This window comes from Microtus ochrogaster, linkage group LG3 (assembly GCF_000317375.1).
Source record: "Microtus ochrogaster isolate Prairie Vole_2 linkage group LG3, MicOch1.0, whole genome shotgun sequence".
Lineage (NCBI taxonomy): Eukaryota > Metazoa > Chordata > Mammalia > Rodentia > Cricetidae > Microtus > Microtus ochrogaster.
The window spans coordinates 22,296,074-22,317,096 of NC_022029.1; the positions used below are offsets into that span (position 1 = coordinate 22,296,074).

The 21,023-nt window shown below is 38.9% G+C and overlaps 1 protein-coding gene, 1 non-coding gene and 1 pseudogene across 2 annotated transcripts in view; 1 reads left to right on the plus strand and 2 right to left on the minus strand.

Moving 5' to 3' along the window:
- Positions 1–21,023, minus strand: part of LOC101992329 (glutamate receptor ionotropic, delta-2) — a 344,620-nt gene that overhangs the window by 225,945 nt on the left and 97,652 nt on the right. The window lies entirely within an intron of this gene.
- On the plus strand, positions 1,710–2,704 carry LOC101988653 (annotated as a pseudogene).
- On the minus strand, positions 9,846–9,952 carry LOC113457629. The gene has a single exon (XR_003378159.1). It is a non-coding gene; the product is annotated as a U6 spliceosomal RNA (small nuclear RNA).

Here is a 21,023-nt window from a genome sequence, read left to right on the forward strand (position 1 = left end):
GAGACCAGGTAGGCTCCACTGAGATATATGATCATGGGCCTGATACTGGGCAGCTTCTTATTTTGCAGAAGAATAGGTTTAAAGACGCAATGTTTTAATTTGTGTTTTAATCTGTGAACAAATTATTTAAACTTTTCTAAATGCAATTTCTTTTCCTATTAAACACGATGCTTCTGTGCGAAGGTGATGGGAGGTTTGAATTAGATACTGAATATAAGGCACTGTTCTTAGTGATTAGCTCCTAAGTACTCGATTGTGAGGTTGGAGATAACAACTTTATTAGTACCATTACCATTGGGTTGCTCTCTCTTATGCTTTCTGTAATTGCCACCCCCTCATTTCCCTAACAATTAGACGCTCTCCACTAACTCCTCCTCCTTCCTGTAGCCATTCTGTCTGTGTTGCTCTTTACTCAACAGTTACTAGTTCTGTACCTTACACTGTCCAAATCTTACAGCCTCTCATCACCTTTGTCTTTTGGTTTCCAGTTGCCTTGTTATTTTTACCTAGACAGTTATTTGTAAATCTTTTGTTCCTCACCACTCAAACCCATAGGACTGAACGTATAGTTTAGGGCACATCCACTGTGCCATTAGTTAGTATTTCTGTGTGCCCTTATGTTCCTAGTGCAATTATTAAGACGTTTTAGCTGACAAGAACTTCCCAAGAATTGGATTATCTTTTTTTGTTCCTGTCAGAAATAGTCTTTTGCCTCATCTACACTCCTAGCATAAGCCAACATTGCATTCCTTCCTGTCTCTCTTTGTTCCTTCTCCATACATTGGGACTTATTTATAGACCAGAATGCTTCACTGAACCTGGTGGAAGTTTTCCCTTTGAGGTCATACAGCACTGTCACCTCACTGCTTCTAACACTGGATTACACTCACATTCCAGGCAGCATTTTTATGAGATATCACTTCTTTGACTATCTTGTAAGGATGCAAATTTCTGTTTCTTATGAAGTTTTCTGTCTGGAAAAACAGCCAGTAAAGAATCAGGCTTATTTTTTCATCTATTGTTCCTAAAACATTGCTTTCATTGTGGAAAATCAGAATTCCTATTAAAGTTCTACTTAAAATGATCAGACATTCAATTTACATGGCCAGTCACTCAATAGGTAGGGTTTATACTTCTGAGTGAGTTTTTGGGAATTTCCTCTGTAACAAAATTATCTGTGAAGTATCAGAATGCCTCCAGTGAATCTTGCCAGAACATTTTGCTTTGTCTGTGAAATAAATTCAGATGCCAAGAAAATAAAAAAGGAAATCCAAACAAACAGCACTGAGAAAGGCATTTGGAGAAGCAGAGGGCATAGCCTGTAACTCCCGCAGTTTGGAGACCTGGAATAGAGAACAGTGTCTGCTCGTAAAGAGCGGCCGTGTAGAGAAGGACTTGTTTGCCCCATGACTTTTGGATGAAATGTAGGGAGGAAGACGAAAGAGAAAACCTTTCCACTGACTCTGTTACATGGCATGGTTGAATCATAGGAAGTAATGTGGTTTTTAATAAATAAAGAAGAGATTAAAATAACAAGGAAATGGAAGAAGCATCCTCCAGTTAATATCGATTATTATTACAGATAGTCCAACTTTGTTTCCCCATTCTGATGAATGCCTGGATCATTAGGAGGATAGGAAACACACATGCTCTTCTTTTAGAAGCAGGAAATAAATACCCTCTAAAGGCTTTCTCCTTTCCTCCTGGCCATGTTCTCTAGTAGCCCCATTGCTCATTTAATAGCTCCTCCTCAGGAAGGTTCCCCCAAATCAGAAACTCTTCAAATTAAAGGCTTGCCAACTGATGAAACCCTGGATGACATACAAGAATGGCTAGATAATAAAAATCAAATACTGAATATTCAGATGAGATGAACATTGCACAAAACTATTAAGGGATCAATATTTGTGTTTGATAGTATTCAGTTTGATAGTATTCTTCTGCAAAGAAGTTTGTGGATACCCCTGTTCAGAAGTACAAAGACACGAGCTTGTTAATACTCTTTAAGGAAGATCACTTTGCAAAGAAAAATGAAGAACGAAAGCAGAGTAAAGTGGAAGCTAAATTAAAAGCTAAACAAGAACATGAAGGAAGACACAAGTCAGAAAGTGCTGAAACACAACCTCTAGAAGTAAAGATGGGGTGTTTATTGAAGTTTTCAGGTGACTTGGCTGACCAGACCTGTAGAGAAGATTTACACATCCTTTTCTCAAATCACGGTGAAATAAAATGGATTGACTTTGTCAGAGGAGCAAAAGAGGGAATAATTCTCTTTAAAGAGAAAGCTAAGGAAGCTCTTTAGAAAGCCAGCAGTGCAAATAATGGTAACCTACAATTAAGGAAGAAAAAGATGACTTGGAAAGTACTAGAAGGACATGCGGAAAAAGAAGCCATGAAAAAAAATCATGGATGATCAGCAAGAATCACTAAACAAATGGAAGTCAAAAGGAGGCCGCAGATTTAAAGGAAAAGGAAAGGGAAACAGACCTCTTTATGCTGGGGGACCCAAAGGAAGAGGACAGTTTCACAGCAGGAGAACAAGATTTGATGATGATGACTACCCTTACCATCATCGATGTGGATCAGGACCAATGAAAAGAGCAAGAATGGAAGAGACAGAGAAGAGCCTGCATCAAAGCATAAGAAGAGAGAGAATGGTGCTAGAGACAAGTTGTTTAGTAAGCACTGTTTTTATTCATGTTAGTTAGATTTTAAGCTGCTTTTTCTTTTCAGAAGCTTTTTTTTTAAAAAAAAATAAGTGAATTAGGTTCACTTCAATGTCCACCTGTATAAAAGGAAAAGAATTTGTTTTACTTGTCTTTTGTTGTTGTTGTTGTTACCCAAATGAAAGTCTTTTAAAATGTATAGTTCTGTTTGTGTTTGGATGATTCAAATATGAAAAGGAAGATTCTTCCTCTTAATTGCCTTTGTAATACGAGAGTGTATTAGTACAAAGTTGTAAAATATATTCTGTATAAAAACAAAAATAGCAATTATGAATATATTCAAATACCACAAAGAAAGTATGAATAAATCCTTTAATGAAGTCTTTTAAAAACAATAAGCTGAAAATGAAAAAGTTCAAAATAGGAAAGTAGAAATAAAATTGTCAATGAAAACTCAAACAGAGAGAAAACTGGAAACTAAAAAATTAGGAAGTCATGCAAAAACTGCAGAGGTAAGCCTCACAGCAGAGTGTAAGGCATGGGAAAGAGACTCTTAAAACTCTTTAATATTGAATGAAAATGAAACACAACGTTCACAAAACTATGAGACACAAGGATTACAGTTCTAAAAAGAAAAGTTGTAACACTAAGTGTTGTTAAAAAAGAAAAGAGGAAATCTATACCTTAGCAACTTAATAGTACACCTGTAAACTCTAGAATGAAAAAAAATGACACTTAAAAAGAGTAGATAGCAAGAAATAGTCAAAGTTAAGGCTGAAATCAATAAAGCAAAAACAAACCCCCCTAAGGAAACACAATTCAAAAAAAATCAATGAAATGAAGAGGTAATTCTTTGAGAAAATCAATAACATCAATAAAACCTTAAGCAAATTAATAAAAAAGATAAAGAGAAATTAGTCAAATTAATAAAATTAGAGACAAAAGGGGACATCACAACAGACATAAGGAAATCTAAAGAATCAGTATATGTTCCACCAAACTGTAAAACTCAAAAGAAATGGATAAATTTCCTGATATTTATGATCTACCAAAGTTAAATCAAACTCAGACTCCTGGTGAAGTAGGCACAGTAATTAAAACCCTTCTTTCCAAATATAACAACAAAGTCCAAGATCAGGTGGATTCCAGATTTCAAAGAAGAATCAACACCAATGTATCTTTAATTATTTCACAAGGTAGACACTTAAAGAATGTTAACTAATTACTTGTATGAGTCCACTATCACACTGTCAACAAAATCACACAAAAATCTATCAAAGAAAGAAAACTAGAAACCAATATCCATTATGAGTACAGATGCAGAATTCTCGATAAAATCCTAGTAAACCAAAGCCAAGAACATATCAAAAGGATTATTCTCCATGATCAAGTAGACTTTATCTCAGAGACATAGCGATGGTTCAACATATGTAAATCAATAAATATAACCCACCGCATAAATAGACTGAAAGATAAAAACCACATGATTATTACATTAGATACAAAAAAAATATCCTCTGACAAAATCTAATACCCTTCATGATAAAAGTCCTAGGAAGGCTAGGGATACAAGGGACATATCCCAATATCATAAAGTCATTATAGAAAAAGTGCAAAGACAAAATCAACCTAAATGGAAAGAATTCAAAGCTTTTTCACTAAAAATAGGAAAAAGACAAGAATGTCCACTTTTTCTATACCTATTCAGGAAGTCTTTTCTAGAGTAATAAGACAACTGAAGAAGATCACATGGATAAAAACTGGAAAGGAATAAGTCAAAGTATCATTATAGACAGATAATATGACTATATACAAGAGACCATAAAAACACCAGGAAACTTTTACAACTGAGTAACACATTCAGTAAAGCAGCAGGACACATAATTGACACTAAAATCAGTAGCCTTCCTGTATATAAATGGTGGACAGACTGAAAATATAAAATCAGGCAAACAATATAGTCTCAAAATTATCTAGGGATAACTCTATCCAAACAAGTGAAAGACTTGTAAATAAAAATTTTAAGACATTAAAGAAAATATCAGAAGATAGAAAAATCTTCCATGTTCATGAACTGGTTGGGTTAAGAGAGTGAAAATGAACATCCTACTAAAAGCAATCTAGAGATTCATTGCAATCCTTTTCAAAATTTGGAAACAATTCTTCACAGAAATTAAACAAACAATGTTCAGATTCATATGGAAACACAAGAAATCCAAGATAGCTAAATCAATGTTGAATGATAAAGTAACTGTTGGAGGTATCAATATCTCTGATATCAAATCGTATTATAGAACTATAGTAATAATAGCAGAATGGTATTGGAATAAAAGCAGATTCATTGAATGAAATTAAACAGCAAGACATAAATTTATAAACCTATGAACACCTGGTTTTGGCAAACAAGGAAAAAAGTGTCTTCACAATATAGAGCTGGTCAAACTGGATGGGTACATATAGAAGAATGTAAATACTACCATACTTATCACCCAATGCAAAACTCCAAATATACCAAGGACCTCAACATGGTATGGGAGAATTGTCTGTATTATGTCAATCATGTTTTAAATAAATATTGATTGGCCAGGCAGGAAATATAGGTGGGAAAACCAGACAGGAAATAGAAATGATATAATGAGAACAGGAGTATTCTGGGAAGAAGTTGATGACTCCCACTCCTGCCCAGACCACCGAAGCAGCAGGATGTGATCTGCCCCACTGAAAAAAAGTACTGAGCCACATGGCTAACATAGATCAGAAAAATGGTTTAATCAAGATGTGAGAGTTAGCCAGTGAGAGGCTAGAGCTAATGGGCCAATCAGCATATAATTTATGGAGACCTATGTGTGATTTTCTTTGGGGCTAAACAGTTGTACGGTACTGGGCAGGATAAAAACCCCAACAACAAACAGGCCCCCACTCATGTTACATCAACATAAGGTCAGATACCCTCAATATTATAGAAAATGAGGAACAATCTTGAACCCAAAGACCAAGGAAAAGACTTCCTGAACAGAACACTGTTAGAACAGGCACTAACATCAACAATTAATAAATGAGACCTCATGAAACTGAAAAGTTTCTTCATAGCACAGGACATCATTAGTCAGACAAAGAAGCTAGCTGCAGAATAGGAAAATATTTTTACCAATCATAGATCCAGTAAGGGTCAATATCTAAAACACATAATGAACTTAGAAAAACAAACTGGACATCAAGAAAACAAATAACTTAAAAAATGAAGTCTAGAACTAAGCTGGGCAATTTCAAAAGGTGAACTACAAATGTTTGAGAAACAAAGAAATGTTTAACATCTTTAGTCATCAAGGAAAATGCAAATCAAAACTACCTTGTGATGGAGGAAGGTCATTGGTTGATTAAATAAAGAAGCTGCTTGCCCTGATAGGTTAGAACGTAGGTGGGAGGAGCAGAATGCTGGGAGGAAGAGGAAGTGAGCTCAGAGACTCGACAGCTCTCCTCTCGGGGGCAGACGCCTCAGAGGGACACGATGCTCCACTCTTGCGGGCAGAGGCGAGAGCTCTGCTCTCTGAGGCACACGCGATGAAGCTCCGACCCAGGATGGATGTAGGCTAGAATCTTCCCGGTAAGCGCACCTTGGGGTGCTACACACAGATGATTGGAAATGGGTTAGCCCAGGTGCGAGAGTTAGCCGAGAAAAGGGCTAGAGCTAAAGAGCCAAGCAGTGATTAAAAGAATACAGTGTCCGGGTAATTATTTTGGGTAAAGCTAGCCGGAGGCGGCCGGGGTGCGGCCGGGGTTCTGGGGATGCAGCCCCGCCGCACCTATTACTACAACCTTGAGATTTTATCTTAGTGGTTAAGATAAATAAAATAAATGAAAGCTCATGTTAGCAAGGCTGTAGAGTAAGAGGAACACTCATCCATTGCTGACAGGAGTGCAAACTCTTACAGTCAGCATGGAAATTAGTATGGCTTTTCCTCTGGGACCTGGGAATAGATCTAACTTAAAATTCAGCTATACTAAGTGGTTATACTCTCAAAGGATTCCACATCCTACTCTAAGAGACACTTGTTAATTCATGTTAATCTATGGTCTTCCCATAATATCCAGTAATTGGAAGCAGCCTAGATGTACATTAATTGATGAATGGATAAGGAAAATGATACATTTACATATGGAATATTGGTTCCCTGGTAGTGGAGGGGGGCAAAATCATAAAATCCCTAGGTAAATATACAGAATCAGGAACATTTATTCATAGGGAGGTAATATAGTCTGCAAAAGACAAATATTGTATGTATTCTTTTATATGTGGATGTAGTGTTTAATCTGTTGATAGGCATAATATAATCAGCATAATTACAGGGGTTTAGGTTTAGCTGAGGAGAAATGGGGAACATCCCAAACAAGGGTAAGTACATTATATTGTGTGGAGAGACAGGGAGGAGACTGGAGTAGAAGGATTAAATGGTGAGTGGTAGGGAAGATGGGAGTGTGCAGTAGAATATGTGGGGGATATCTAACGTGAAAAGTCATTTGAGGAGGTCATATATAAACCTATGACCGTAGAACCTTCTTAAATTAAAATATACATAATGAAAGAAATCTAAATGGAGTAACCAAATGAGGGAGACAAAGTCCTGAGTATTTTACTACCAAATGAAGCTTTCAGTGCCAGGAAAGGATTGCTTCCAATTAAATTGTTTGCTAAAGTGGCTCCTTAGAAACTGGCATGCATCTCAGGCTATTGTCAAGGCTATTAGTTGGTCTCCATAAAATGATGGAAAGGCCCTGTTGTGGAATACAACATAGCTCAATGGGTTTGGAGAAGTTAAGATGGTGCCTATACTGGAAGATATTCTCCATGCTACCAGGAAAAAAAAGTAACCACCAACCCTGCCACAAACCCTGTAATCTACAACGTTGACCTGATTGCATGAAATGCTGGTGCAATAGTGGCACCAACATGGTGGGAGTCAGCAGTCACTCTCTGGCTATAAGACCCACCCCATGAAGTGGAACCATGCCTGATATTGCCCAGGTGGCCGAGAACCTGAGAACAGAAAAGCCATGGGTTCAGGGGGAAAGCAATTACTTCTGTTTTACGAAAGGAAAATAATAATAAAATGACTCTTAATAACACTATGCCATACACATAGATCAGTGTTTCACTCAGCCATCATCAGAGAAGCTTCCTCTTGCAACATATGGGAACTAATACAGAGGCCTACATCTGTACAGCATCCAAAGATTTGAGAGACTTTGGAACACAGTCCTCAATGGGCTGTCTTCATCAAACCCTTCCATTCAGGGCTCAGGGATCTATATAGGAGGCAGAAAGATTCTAAGAGCCAGAGGGGGTGAATGACACCAAGGAAATGTGTATTCCAGACACAAAAGGATTGACTCATGTATGAATTCACTGAGAATGTGGTAGCATACCCAGGGCCTGCACACATTCAAGCCAGATGGAGTCCAAGTACTGAGGGGGAAGGTGGACTCAAGCTCCCATCTCTAACCAAGAATCTATTTGCCTGTGATAATCACATACAAAGGAAAAACTACTTTTCTCCAATGGAGTGAAGGGGTCACACACATAGAGGAATAGGATCCATCCCATGACTATTGGCCAACACAAGTGAATTCAATGGTATTCTTGTAGAATTTCTGTGTAATTTTGCTTTGTCCTTAGCAGTTTTTTAAGTATTACTGGTATATTCCATATAGATTATTGTTTCTGATTTTGTGTTTCTATAAGTTTTGTGTGTGTGTGTGTGTGTGTGTGTGTGTGTATGCCTTTTCTTTATTTGTTTTAAATTCTGGTTTGTTTTTACTTGCTTGCTTGCTTCTAAGGAGAGAGAGAAAAAAGTCATGGAGTTGGGTGGGTGGAGATGTGGAGAATATCTTGCAGGAGGTAGGGGAAGGAAACTGTAATCAGGACATATTGTATGATAAATATCTATTTCAGTCCAAAATGAGAGAGAGTGAGAGTGAGAGAGAGGGATGGAGGGAGGGAAGGAGAGAGAGAGAGAGAGAGAGAGAGAGAGAGAGAGAGCCAAGAAAACAAATTGTCCATTAGGAAAAAACTCCAAAGTTTTGGCTCATATTTAATAGCTCTGTAAACTACTACTGTAGTGACATTAGTAAGAGGCACATATGGAACACAGGCAGCCAATGTGCCTGTTAGTGAAAGAAGCTCATATAAGGGGCTGTTTAACCTAATAATAATGCTGAGTTTTTGGGTTTGAAAAGATTTAGGCAAATCATTCTAATGGAAAGAAGGCTGCCTACTTGGAGGTCAATTGACTGGCTTAAAATACCTGCTATGGGGTGACTCATGGAGAGCCTAACACCATGTATCTTTAACGGAAACATTGTTTCCCACACTGAAGTGCTGTCTTTATTCTTCTCCATGCCGTTGGGTCCTTCATGCCTAAAGATAGAAGAAACCTTAGAAGAAAAATTTAAAGTGTAAATCAGAATGATAACAGTCAGTGGCTGAGTATAGCCATGCTCTGTATGTGTGTGTGTGTTTGTGTGCCTGTGTGTGTGTATGTGTGTGTGTGTGTGTGTGTGTGTGTGTGTGTGTGTGGACACACAGAGAGTTTAGTGAGGAAAGCTTTCAGGACAGAGAAGAGGATGTACAAGAGTCCAGGTGAGGACTGAAAAGGAAGAAGATTGAGAAGGGGGACATGGGGACAGCTCCATGAGCAGGGCTGGCAGAGGTCCTAAGTGGCTAAGCCATCTAGCCTTCATCTCCCTGTCCCTTTTCCATCCTTCTCTCTATGTATATCCTGAAGCACTCATCTTTTCCAGAATTCCTCCCTATGCGTTACTACAAAGGATGCTCAACAAAAGTAGTCTCTACTCTTTGTGCTCTGAACACTTCTAGGATGATTTTTTATTTTACTCCATAAGGCAGATTTTCATGTGGCCTAAGCTATCCAGTGGGGCCTGATCTTAAACTCCTGATTCTCCCGCTGCTTCCACCTCACCTCTGCTGGAATTACAGGAAGGTACTATCACTGACAACTTGATATTTATTTATTTATTGCTCGTGTTCCTTTTTTTGAAACGAAATTATTTTCTCATATGATATATTCTGATTAAAGTTTTTCATACCCCCCAGCTCCTTTCCGCCTCCCTTCCCCTCTTAATCCATTCCTTTTTTTGTCTCTCATTAGAAAAACACAGTTTAAAAATATGGAACACTTTATGAATTTGCATGTCATCCCTGTGCAGGGGCCGTGCTAATCTTCTCTTTAGTGTTCCAATTTTGGTGCGTGTGCTGCCCAAGTTAGCAAGTGATATTTCTTTTTAAGAACTACTTAAATAAGAGTCAGAGTTTCAAATGTTCTTGGTCTAGAAAAAGCATATATCAATACACACAAGAAAAACCTTTTTTCTATAAGGTCTAATGTTTCCTGGCCTATGGCCTCAGGGAATATTTGCCCCCCAAAAATGGCACAGAAGCCATTGCTGGCATATTTAGAGATTTCCTTCCACTTTCCTCAGAAAAGTTGTTAGGCATATCTCTTTTCTTCACATGGTTAGACAGGGAGGCACAGGTAAGTTGGAAGTCTGTGGGAAACAGGTGACTATCTTAGACAACACAGGAGAGCAGACTGCCTGCGCATGCGCAGTTCTCCGTTTCCTTCACAAACTGAAAGGCTGAGTCACACAAGTGGATAAGATGGGCTGTGATAAACAGACAGAGGACTACAGAAATGTTCACTATTTCTTAAGAGTGTTAAGCATAAAGCAAAAATAAAGGAACAAATAAATTCATTTGTATTATGAAAAAAAAAATCTTGTGCCGTGTATGTGACACGCATCTAAAATCCAAACATTTGGGGAGCCAAGGCAGGGTATCCCTGAGTGTAAGCCAACCTGATCTATAAAGGAAGAACCTATTTAAAAACAAAACAGGTAATACACAAATGGAATGGACTGTGCGTGGTACATGCCTCCAATCTCAATACTCAGAGAAGGCAGAGGCAGGGGTATCTCTGTGAGTTCAAGGCCAGTCCAGTCTACACAGTGAATTCCAAACCTGCCTCAACATTTTATCTTTTGATAGGTTCTGTGGCACTGTCAAGTCAATCATCTCCTAGTTCTCCCATTTCCTATATAATATATCATGAAAAAATAATAGATATTTACCTCAACACATTAAAAATGACTGTAAAATTATTCCAAATTTGTGGCCAGCATTTTATTATGTCACTATTGACAGCCAAACAGCTGATTTACACTAAAATGATATCTTCAAATAATCCATCAGAGTACAAAAAAAAGGACAATGAAGTTTTGAACCTTTATATACTTAAAAATCCATGTAGTACTTCATTAATTCCCATGCATTCCAAGGAGATGACTAATACTAACTTCTGTTATGAAAAAATTCCTCAGGTATCACATGGGAGGACAATGAGGAGGAGCTATCACAAGCACTGCATGACTGGATTCGAGGTGCCAGAAATACTGACTTGATTTATAAAACTGAACTCCTGGAAAACTTTCTCATTTGTACCCCAAAGTCTGTCTCAGAGAAGCCTGTCATTCTGCTCTTAGCCACTTACTCACACGTGATTTTCCTTCAGGTAATACTTTGTTCCTTTCACCCTTTAAGCTTTTCTCTTGTTGAGTTAACAACTAAATTCCTTTAGTTCTTATCCCCCAAATCTATTGACCACCTTTCTGCAGCTATTAGCTGTTCCATTGTTTTCTCTGTGATTAATGAGGCCACAGTAATCTTTAAAGGGCTTGGAAAATTTTATGCTACTAGGTGACTTCTAAATTTCTTGATAAATAATAATGCCATATCTCAAGTTTGTGGTTATTGGATGGTTCATTTTGAAACTGTCTTCATTCCCTAATTCTGAGCTATCACACACACATGCTCTCTCTCTCTCTCTCTCTCTCTCTCTCTCTCTCTCTCTCTCTCTCTCACACACACACACACACACACACACACACGCTCACACATGGTCACACACACACACTCTCTCTCTCACACACACACTCTCTCTCTCACACACACATACACACACAAAGTAAATCATCAGTTATTTGTCCTCATTAAACTTCATCTTACTTATAATCACCTTGCTTAATTTGTCAAGGTCCTCATAAATTCCTAAAGTGTGGTTGAAGTCAATAATCACCCCTACTCAATGAAGGGTAATCTGCATATTTAATAAGCTTACTCCCTATTCCATATTTCAAATCATCAACATTGAAATGTTAATTAGTATCCAGACCAATGCTGACTTGTGAAAAACTGCTTTATTCAATATACCCTTCAAGGCTGACATTGAAGCACTGCTCATTACCTTGCATATGGCCTTTTAACAAACTATGGTGCAATAATACATACTAATCCTACATGAAGCAATGCCCCAATAAGATACGATATGAATTCAAATGGACAATCAATAGTAATTACTATTTTTTCATAGATCTTTTAAGGAGTTCAAAACAATATCCTCAAAATCTTTACGAGCAGGGATGTCAGTGAGGATTGAGGAGAAAGATGCTCTAAGAAATACCTGTAAGCTAAAGCAGGAGCCAATAACACATGCCAATGAAGCATTCTGTCAGTAATATAGCAAGTCAAGATGTTACTGAATCCAAGCAAGAGTAGATCTGGGGGCTCTTCACAATAGAACAGGAGACTACACTGGCAACTGGAAGTTTCCCACTGCCAAAAGTTGTAGTCCCTCTGCACAGTGCGGTAGGCCTGGGGATTTCCCCAGTACACTCGTCTATATCTTTTAACAATGATTCAGAGAAATTATATTCCATCTAAGTGATATTTTGCTTTAAATCAACTTCAACTAAGGTTGATGTAGCAGATCCATCCAGCAATTGAGAGGCCTTACGGGAAGCATGAGATTCAAATGTCTAAACTGCAAATGTGCCTCCTAACTAAATTCAACAGCAAAGCTAAAGAGCTGGCAGCATCTTCTTCTGAATATCACAGTCTTCTTGGAAAGGAGCCCAAACCAGCTGCTCCTGACAGCTCTCCTCACGTTCCCTGTCCCTTGCCCTTTCCTCGGTACCCGGCTCTCCTCCCGCCTTATTCTTAGCATCACTGCCTGAGAATGAGGACTCTGCTAGGAATGTTTGCATGTGTGTAGGAGAACAGGAAAGGCGATTAAAACAAATTGAGTGTGTTTAGACCACAAGACACAAGGAGTAATTAAGAGCATCCAAACTAATGGGGTCTAACACCTCCTTGGTGTAGGAAGGAGCAAACACACAAAGGTCGCTGACAAGGTGGAGAAGAGAAGCTGGGAAAGAAAGGCAGGACTTGAAATACGGCAGCAGAAAAAGAAGACAGAGGTGCGATTGGTGATATCATTGACTATTTTCTTTCCTCTTTCTTGCTTTTCTTTCTTTTATTGGTACATATTTATTGTGCATAGTGCTACATCTCAGGCATCGTGGTCTTAGACCACCTTCATCCACAATATTCCCCTTTCTTCATCCTTTCCCTTCTTCTTTCAGTTGCCTTCATTTAACCACAGTCTGCCTTCTGCCTTCATGTAAGTATGTTATAAATATATATGTATATATGTTACATATGTAAGTAATGTTATGTATCTGTATAAAATTAAGATTCAATAAATGAAGTGAATCTTCATTACATGAGATGATAATCCCAAGTTTCATATATTTTCCAGCACATGACGTACCTCATTCTTCCTTACAATGGAATAAAATTCCATATTTTATAACACATACACACATATACACACCACCAACAGCAACTAAAACAAAAACAGCAAATGTATGTTTAAGGAACTGTGTGATGTATTGACTTAGAATCCTTTTGTTATAGCTTCTAGTATGGTTTTACTCTTGTTCTGAAGACAGGGTTTCTCTGTGTACCATTGACTGTTCTGTTCTTCAAATAGCTCTGAAGACCATGCTGGTCCTACACTGATAGAGTTCCACCTGCCACTGCCTTCTGAATTAAAACTGTGCGGTACAACTGTCCAGCATATTTTTAGTTTCTGAGGAAATTCCATATTGCTGTCCATAGTGGCTAAACTACTTTATATCCACATAAGCAGGAACTCCATCTCCTCACACCCATATTGCTGTCCATAGTGACTTAACTACTTTATATCCACATAAGCAGGAACTCCATCTCCTCACACCCTCACCAGAATTTGTTATTCACTTTTTGTATGACAGTCCTTCTGAGTGGTGAGAAAGAATCTCAATGTTATTTTAATTTTCATTTTTAAGACCAATACTATTTAAATTTTTCATGTTTATTGGCTATTTCTATTTCTTTTGAGATTTGTTAATCTATGAAAGACCCTTAGAGCACTATCAGTCAAAGGGGCAATCTTTTCTCAAACTTTCTTCAAGAATCACACGGATGTAGTTGCATGCATGAGTTCTGTTCTATTCTAGTCTACTCTGTTTTAATGACTTAGGTGTCTGTTTCGCATCTGTGTCTTGAGGTGTTTGTCACTGTGGCTCCATGGTATAATTTAAAGCCAGTATTTATGCTTTACTTTACTTTTAGCACTTGTGTTCATCTTTTTCTTCAGTATGTTTGATTGCAACATACACATTTTGTAGTACTGGCATAATGTCAATGACTTCTTTACATGTTGATCATAGCTTTACCGACTGATTGTAATAAACTGACACGGCAGCCAATATATTTCAGCTGAGTTTGTCTTTGTTGCATTGATGCCTTTCTCAGCATTCATTCTCTGGGAGTTTATTTTCTGATCTTAATCACTTATTGGCCCAAATGCCTTGTTTATCTACATGGCAATTTCTTTCCTTAGACTTCAGAAAATTTCTTCTAAGATTTTATTAAGTATATTTCCTGTACCTTTAGATTGATTTTCTCCTTATTCTTCAAAGCCCACGATTGGCAGATTTGAGTCATTTAATGGTATCCCATAGATCATGTATAATCTGTTCATAATTTATTACTTCATCTTTGCCATTTTCTGCATGTTCCAAAATCTACCTCATAGTCTACCTTTCACTTGATCTTGTTAACTGGTAAGGATTTCCATGGAGATTTTTTTCTGACTTATTGCGCTTTTTATTTTCAAGATTTCAATTTGAATTTTTCAGTATTTATTTCTTTATTAATTTCTTAGTCCATAGCCTATATTGACATTTTTACATACTTCAGCTGTTATTATTTTCTTCAGGTACATCTGGAATTTATTCATGCCATCTCTTGGGCATGTACCCAAAGGATGCGCAATTATACTACAAGGACATTTATTAAACGATGTTCACAGCATTATTTGTAATAGCCAGAACCTAGAAACATTCTAGATACCCCTCAACCAAAGAATTGGTAAAGAAAATGTGGTATATTTACACAATGGAGTACTACACAGTGGTAAAAAAAAAGACATACTGAAATTAGCTTGCAAATGGATGGAATTAGAAAAATCATCCTGAGTGAGGTAACCCAGCCCCAGAAAGATGAACATGGTATGTATTCACTCATAAGTGGATACTGCCTATAAAACAAATCAAAAAAAAATAGTGTGCTTATAGTCTATGGCCCTAGAGAAGCTAAGTAACAAGGTGACCCCTAAAAGAAACATATATAAATTCCTCTGGAAAGGGAAATAGACAAGATATCCTGAAAAAAAATTGGGAGCATGTGGGTAGGGGAAGAAGGGACAGTGGAAGAGGAGGAGGAGGGAACAAGAGGAAGAGGGAGGAGAACTTGAGGGAATGGGATACTTGAGATGGGGGAAGGACAGAGACAGAGAGAAAGGAAAGATATTTTGATTGAAAGAGACATTATGGGGATAGCAATAAACCTAGCACTAGACAAAATCCTAGGAATTCACAAGGATGACCCTAGTTTAGATCCTAAGCTATAGTGGAGAGGGTGTCCTAACTGACCTTGCCCTGATGACTATCTTAAAGGTCACCATAAAACCTTCATCCAGCTCCTGATGGAGACAGAGGCCTCACAGTAGAGCACTGGCCTGAGCTCCCAAAGTTCAGCTGAAGAGTGGGAGGAGTGAGAATATGAGCAAAGAGGTCAAGACCATGAAGGGGCCACCCACTGAAACAACTTACATGAGCTGATGGGAGCTCACCAACTCTGGTCAGACAGGGGAGGAAGCAGCATGAGACCAAACTAGACCCTCTGAATGTGACTTACAGTTCTATGGCTGGGCCAGACTTTGGGGCCACTGGCAGTGGCACCAGGATTTGTCCCTGCTGCATGTATTGGCTTTTTGGAACCCATTCTCTTTGGATAGATAACTTGCTCAACCTGGATATATTGGAGAGGGTCTTGGTCCTTCCATGAGGCAATGTGCCTTGACTTCTCTGGGGATTAGGGAGTAGATGTGGGCTTGGGTGAGGCAGGAGGGATGGGAAGGTAGAGAAAATGGGAGGAGAATAGGGAGTGGAAACTAGGATTGGTATGTAAAATTAAAAAGATAGTTTGTTTTCTTTTTAAAAAAATAAAATAAAAAGAAACAATGTCACCTGGAAATTTGAAAACAGATTAAGCTAGGAAAAAATCATCCTGTGTTTCCCCATCTCAGAAATGCAAATATGATATGAACACACTTATAAGTAGATATTAGTTAAAAAGTAAAGGGTAACCAGTCTGCAATTCATAGACCCATAGAGGCTAGTTAACAAGGGAGGCCCAATGAGGGGCACATGGATCTCCCTGGGAAGGGGAAGTAGAAGAGATTTTGTGGGTGGTCTGGATGGAAGCAAGAGGGGGTGGAAACATGGGGTGGATGGAGGGGGATAGTAGAGAAGGAGATGGCTAGAAAAGGAGGTTGGCATTTTGGTGTTAGGCAGAAACCCACTGCAAGAGAAATTCCTAGGAATCTACAATTGTGGCCATAGCTAAGACTCCTCATAGAGGATTCATAGCCTGAGCTGGCCATATCTTGTGACTAGACGAAACCCAGTGAATGGATTGGGACACCAAGCAGCCACACAAATTGTGATTACAGTCTATCCTGCCCGTGGGATATGCTGGGGTAAGGGTGAAGAAGAGGCTGTGGGAGTGGCTAAACCATGACTGATCCAGTCTGAGGCTTAGGCCAGTAGAGTGAACTCACCCCTGGCACTGCTTGGAGTGCCAGGATCCAGAGGCTAAACCACCAAGAACTCTAGGATAGAACCAAATACAATTGGAGAAAAAAAAATAATGTCGATGTAATGATGCCTAATGATATTCTGCTATACTCTTAGATTGGTGCCTACCCCAATTGTCATCAGAGTGCTTTCATCCAGTAACTGATAGAAACAGATGCAGAGAACCACAGCCAAGCATTAGGCCAAGCTCGGGGAATCCTGCTGAAAAGAGGGAGGAAGGATTATATGAGCTAGAGGGGTCTAGGACACTATAGGAAAATGAACAGAAGAAGCTAATCTGGGCCCATGGGAGCTCACAGAGTGAAAACCAGCAACCTGGGAGCCTGCATGGGACAGACCTAGGCCCCTCTACATATATGTGACAACTCTGTAGCATGAGCTACTCATAGGATTCCTAACACTGGAGTAGGGGCTGTGCATAATGCTTTGGCTGGCTTTTGGAAACCGTTTCTTCATACTCAGTTGATTTTCCCAGCCTTAAAACAAGGGGAGGAGCTTAGTCCTACCACATATTGCAAAACCATACTTTGTTGATATCCATGGGAGGCCTACCCTTTCTGAACAGAAATAAAGTAGAAGTGGATGGGGTTGGTGCTGGGGGAAGCTGGATGGGGAAGAAGAAGAGGGAGTGGAAATTCTGGTAAGGCTGCAAAATAGACAAGTTTAATTTTTTAAAAATTTAGTTGTATTTTATTGGTGTTTTGCCTATATGCATGCCTTTGTGATGGTGTTGGATCCTGGGGTTACAGAGAGTTGCGAGCTGCCACATGGTTGCTGTGAATTGAACCTGGTTCCCTGGAAGAGCAGTCAGTGTTCTTAATTGCTGAACCATCTCTCCATCCCCCAAATAAATTAATTTAATAAAATATATTTCAAACAAGTACTGGCAGAAGTCTGGAAATTAGCATTCAACTTTAATAAATTTCAGAAGTAAAGGAACACAGCTAAGATGACTTGTACTAAGATGTTAGGGAGTTAAGGCAGGAGTGGAGAGTAAATAAGCAGAAATATGCTGGTCATTAGTTTTAGAGAAACAGAATAAAACAGAAGAGGAAAACTAAGTAGACGGGGAAAACAATAAGAAAATAGGGAATCTATTAAACTATTTCAGTTAAAAATAGAATGGAAAGAAAAAGAAAAATAAATCAGACAGATGTTTTGAAAACCTCACTGAACTTGTGGCTGGGGTTCAACTTCAACTTGTCTTCTCTAGAAAGCCAAGAAGCTGGAAGAGGAAAAGGTGGGATCAGATTCTCTAAACTGAAACTGGATAGTTACTAGGAGAAGTAGAAAAGCGAAGGGAAGAGATGTGAAGGTTTTGTAACCTGTCCCTAGCATGGGATTAGGAACAGGGACTATTTCAGTATGGCCACTCCAGTGGTTCAGAGTTGATTTCTCCAGTGCCATGTCTTAGAGTATAGACCTGTATCAGTTACTCTAGGTTGTGACTTTTTTCTTCTAGTGACAACCTAGGACCCGGTATAATACCCACTGTATGGTAGGCTAGAGCTCCAGTTCTGAGTTATAGTTCCACTCTTCTTGATAATCTCTATCATTGCTGTTCCACTAAATGCTCACAAAATATGTTCTACTCGAATATCACCTGCTTACAAGGTGGTGCTGTGAGATACTCCTCAGCGCAGAAGTTTAAATGTTTGTGTAAACTTGTGAGATGAGGATATTTTATCAGAATTTTCATAGAAAAGGAAGCTAGCAAGAAATTTAGAAAGGATAAGAATTTATATACTTGAGTGTTTAAGAGTTTTCTAGTATGGAGAGGCGGAGATGGGATAGGGATAAAAAGAAAGGGAGAGGAAGGGGGTGAGAGAGATATTTGATCATATTAGGGACTACAAGGGCTCCAAGGGTCCCCTGGGAGTGATAAATAAAGTGGGAGACAGTCTTTAATTAAGTACTCAATGAAAGGAGCATTTGAAAGACCAATATACTCTTCCTATATGACTTCTTTTTTTAGAAGATAAAATTCTGTCTATGACATCTAGATAGCTCTATGCTCGTAAGATATCCATCACTGTAGTACTTAAGTGCCGAGACAACTAAGGCATCTCAACTCTGAACAATAAGGACTTGGGAGATGAATGCCTTCCTGTGTGTGCAGTGCCTATGAGGTCTGGGTCCAAGCCGAACAATTCTGCCCTGAGCTGAAACATTGAAGCAGAATGAATCAAGCCCAGCTTCTTTCAACCATCCTGATCGTGGCTGTTCCTAATAAAGTGTGCAATTCCCTGCTGAGAGCTCTGAGACAGGCTGCTGCAGAACAATCGAAGAAAGAGTAGGGGAGACACTCAGCAAAGCAAGAGTGTGAGGGTTCCTCTCTTCTGTGAAATAACAGCATAAAGAAATGACTCTAATATTTCTTTTGTGTTTTATGTGGCTGATATTCACACAGTGGACTTCCATAGTTTCAAGCCAGATTTAAGGAACCCTTTCCTGGATGTTTATTGACTGAATATTATTTGTAACCACAATGCACTAGGTATTTAGTGAGGTACTACATAAGGTCCTAGGCTGATACAAAAGTGATTAGAAACGGCCCTTGAGGAAATGCATTTTAATTAAAAGTATAAAACAGTAGAACAGCATGCCAGTCCAAGGCCAGTTAGAGTTCATAGTATGAGGTGGTAGAGATACATGTAAGTGGTTTAAAACAGAAAGACACTAAATCTAATTGTAAACATGATGGCATCCACATAGTGCTATATTTGAGTTATTGATTACGACAGGGGTCAATAAAGATGAGTTATGAGAAAATGCTTGTTTAACAACAGTCTGACTCAGGGTTATTGCCAGTCACTGTCAGCAGCTTCCTTTGAATGCCGGTTAATCAGACACTAAATTAAGACTATCAAATGAGTCATTGCTTTAATTCATATTTATGCTTAAATTACAGTGAGACTTGACTGACACAGCACATTTTTTTAACTCTTTGAGAGGATTATAGGGTCAAGTGACAAGGCCCAGAGACATTACCTAGTGAAGGTGGGCTACACTACCAATGATGGCAAATATGACAGAAACAATAACGTATCAGCAAAGGAACCAATGGTTTCCCTGGGTGTGGATAATCACGTTTGGTCACAAAGATTAATCATACTAGTTACTGATGAATCCAGTTGAACAACTATGATTTCCTGTAGCTCTGTTTATTTTGATGTTAAGTAATAAATGGCTCTTGGAAAAACTAATAAAGTAAAGGCACATATGATGGTGCTGTAATGCTGTCGTGTGTGTCTATGTGTGTGTTACTGGGAATGGAACCCAAGACCCTGGAATGGCTAAGCAGGTGACCCACTACTGACCTACGGTCTCAGCCCTTATCCCATGTTGACACTAACAGTGATTTCAAAACTCTTCAAGCACCATTGCCATTTTTAGCCTGGGGACCAATGGAAAATCAAGCATTTTATTTTTAAAATGTTTCATGCATGTTAGTGCTTTGCCTGTGTATGTCTATGTGTACCACATGTCTGCCTTGCACCCACGGAGATCAGGAGGGGGAATCAGATCCTCTGAACTGGAATTGTGGATGGTTGTGAACTAACATGTGATGCTTGGACTTGAACCTGGTTTCTCTGGCAGAACAACAAGTGATCTTAACTACTAACCCATATATTTAGTCCCACATTCCTTTTTTTAAAAGTAAAAAAGTCAAGCAAATCACACACACACACACACACACACACACACACACACACACACACACACACAACCACAAACAGCAACAGCAGCAAAACAGAAATCATTAATATTTTCCTCTCTGGACTCTGAAGTGGTCATCTCATTCTTTAGCACATCCTGTCATTGAAGGAATAGGGGACTTAAACTTAGGAGTTATCTTACACAAGGGAAACCCATTTCCCATACTTTAGACCATAGCTAATATCAATTCAAAAGGACCCATGTTTTTCTCTCTCAGAGAGGGTTGCTCCATTTCCCTCTTCCCACCTCAGTCTAGAAAGAGCCTCTGCTTTGAGGGAATGAAGATGTGCACAGTCTATGTAGGCCAATGGCATGGTGAACTGTGCAGAGAGAGATGTGTCAGCATTCACCACTTAACTTCGGGAGGAGGTAATTTTATGAGCACCAGTGCTTAAGCCAGTACTGCGTGAGACTGTGGAGAGTCTGCTCTCTTGGGGAAGGAGAGTGGGGACTGTGTGAGAACCCAGCCTAACTTACAGCTGGAACTCTGCATCCAAGTAGTAGTACAGGCATTGTGTT